The sequence below is a fragment of the Apium graveolens genome, chromosome 5 (assembly GCF_009905375.1).
Source record: "Apium graveolens cultivar Ventura chromosome 5, ASM990537v1, whole genome shotgun sequence".
Lineage (NCBI taxonomy): Eukaryota > Viridiplantae > Streptophyta > Magnoliopsida > Apiales > Apiaceae > Apium > Apium graveolens.
Window position 1 is genome coordinate 24,608,466 of NC_133651.1, and position 2,914 is coordinate 24,611,379.

The following is a 2,914-nucleotide window of genomic DNA, read 5'->3' on the forward strand; positions in this document are numbered from 1 at the left end:
GCTGCTGTTCCACAGTTGGCTTACTACCTTCCTCTAGCAGAATTTTATGCATACAATATGAAGGACTTATCCGCTTGATGTCTGCTATGGTCCATCCTATAGCCGATTTGAATTCTCTCAAAATCCTTAAGAGCTTGTCTTCCTCACTACCTGAAAGGTCAGATGAAATAATAACAGGTAACGTAGATAAATCACCTAAAAAAGCAAGTGTTCAGGTAATGGCTTGAGCTCCAAGGTAGGTGCTTCCTCTATTGATGGTTTGAGCTTCCCTTCAGCATTCTTAAGGTCAGATGTACCAAGAGATTCAAATGGTATGTCCAGCTTTCGCTTCCAGGGAGAAGCGTTCAGATATTGTAATTGTTCGTTGCCATCTTCATCATCGTTGTCAAAATCCCCCACTAAGGCATTTTCCAATGCATCAGACATTAGAATGCGATCGAGTTCCGAAGTAACCGCAGAATCAATCACATCCAATTTTAAGCACTCCTCATCTTCTGTAGGGAATTTCATTGCCTTGAATATGTTGAAGGTCACATCCTGATCTTGGACCCGCATAGTAAGTTCACCTTTTTGCACATCTATCAAGGTACGGCCAGTAGCCAAGAAAGGCCTTCTCAAGATTATGGGAATCTTCTTATCTTCCTCAAAATCCAGAATAACAAAATCTGCAGGAAAGAAGAGCTTATCCACCTTGACGAGCACATCCTCAACTATGCCCCTTGGGTAAGTAATGGAACGGTCAGCCAATTGTAGCGACATGTATGTGGGTTTTGGATCAGGCAGATCCAGCTTTTTAAAGATCGACAACGGCGTCAGATTAATGCTTGCTCCCAAATCACAAAGGCACTTGTCAAAAGTCAGATTGCCAATGGTGCAAGGAATGGTGAAGCTTCCTGGATCTTTCAGTTTTGGTGGTAACTTTTGCTGCAGAACAGCGCTGCATTCTTCCGTGAGAGCAACGGTTTCAAGGTCATCCAGTTTCACCTTCCTTGAAAGAATAGTCTTCATAAACTTCTCATAACTAGGCATTTGTTCCAGAGCCTCAGCGAAAGGTATATTGATGTGAAGTTTCTTGAACACCTCCAGAAACTTCCCGAACTGTCTATCCAGCTTTTGTTGCTGCAATCTCTTAGGAAAAGGTGGTGGAGGATAGAGCTGTTTCTCCCCTGTATTAGCCTCAGGCAGAGTGTGTTCAACAGTAGTCTTCCTTGGTTCCGCCGCTTTCTCCTTTTGCTTAGATTCTTCATCTCTAATTTCAGCTTCTACTTCTTTTGCCTTTTCAGCATCATCCACTTTTCCAGACCTTAAGGTAATAGCCTTGACTTGCTCTTTAGCTTCCTTCCTGCCTGGTACTTCCGTGTCACTGGGAAGAGTGCCAGGTTGATGATTGAGCACTGCATTGGCTAATTGACCGATTTGATTTTCCAAGGTCTTGATAGAAACCGCCTGACTCTTGCACAACAGCTTAAGATCCTCAAAATCAGCACTAGTAGGTGCAGCTGTACTTCCCTGTTGAGGATATGATTGCCTTGTAGCATACTGCTGTGGTTGCTGGAATCCAGGTGGGTTAAACTGTTTACTCACTCCTTGCTGATATGGTGGCTGAATAGCATTCTGATTATTCCCCCAGCTGAAATTTGGATGATTTCTGTTGTTAGGATGATAGGTCACTGGCACAGGCTGCTGTTGTCACTGATAATTATTCACATACTGAACAGATTCGTTGACAAGAGAACACTGATCCGTAGCATGAGAACCTGCACAAAGCTCACAAACCATAGCTATTTGATTAACTCCATATGTAGCCAGAGAATCAACCTTCATTGATAGCACTTAGAGCTGGGCTGCAATAGCGGTGGCTGCATCAACTTCCAGAATACCTGCTACCTTGCCTGACGTCATCCTCTGAGTTGGGTTTTGATGCTCATTTGTAGCCATCGTCTCTATAAGATTATACGCCTCAGTATAGCTTTTAGCCCATAAGGCGCCTCCAGCTGCTGCATCGAGCATGGGCCGAGATTGGGCCCCCAAACCATTATAGAAACCAGTGATCACCATCCAATCCGGCATTCCATGATGTGGACATCTTCTCAACATTTCCTTGTAGCGTTCCCAAGCCTCGCACATAGATTCTGTAGGTTGCTGCGCAAACTGAGTAAGAGCACTCCTCATAGCAGCAGTCTTTGCCATCGGATAAAACTTCACCAGAAACTTTTGTGCAAGATCTTGCCACGTAGTGATGGACCCAGCTGGTTCAGAATGTAACCAGTTTTTAGCCTTGTCCCTCAGTGAGAATGGGAAAAGCCTCAACTTGATAGCCTCATCAGTCACGCCATTATACTTAAAAGTGCTGCAGATCTCGACAAAATTCCTTATGTGCATGTTGGGGTCTTCAGTTGCCGCTCCTCCAAAAGAAACAGAATTCTGCACCATCTGAATAGTGCCCGGCTTGATTTCAAAGGTGTTAGCTTGAATAGCCGGATGAAGGATGCTTGACTGAATGTCATCAATTTTAGGCCGAGAAAAATCCATAAGAGCTGGATCAGCTTGAACAATACGATCTCCCATGTTTACTGGTTCTTTCTGCTCAGTTCCTGAATCCGAATCCTCAAAATCTAACTTCTCCGGAATATCAAGAACTTCGTCTGTCTCCTCAGCTGTATCTAAAGTCCTCTTGCGAGCACGAGAACGAGTTTGCATAAACGCTTGCTAAAGTACCTGAAACACAACCGGAAAAAATAAGTAACTACTACGTCCTAATCACTGAGTCCTAATGACCAATGATGGTAAGTACATAAACTAAACAAATACGCCGAGTCCCCGGCAGCGGCGCCAAAAACTTGTTAGGGCGAAAACACGCGCTAATATTCACGCAAGTATACGCGTTCGCAAGTAATATAGAATATTTTCTAGT

At 43.9% G+C, this 2,914-nt stretch overlaps 1 non-coding gene across 1 annotated transcript; it reads left to right on the forward strand.

Moving 5' to 3' along the window:
- The first annotated feature begins 2,068 nt into the window (after positions 1-2,068).
- Positions 2,069-2,175, forward strand: LOC141662731 (small nucleolar RNA R71). Its single transcript, XR_012550829.1, has one exon. It is a non-coding gene; the product is annotated as a small nucleolar RNA R71 (small nucleolar RNA).
- Positions 2,176-2,914: the final 739 nt, after the last annotated feature.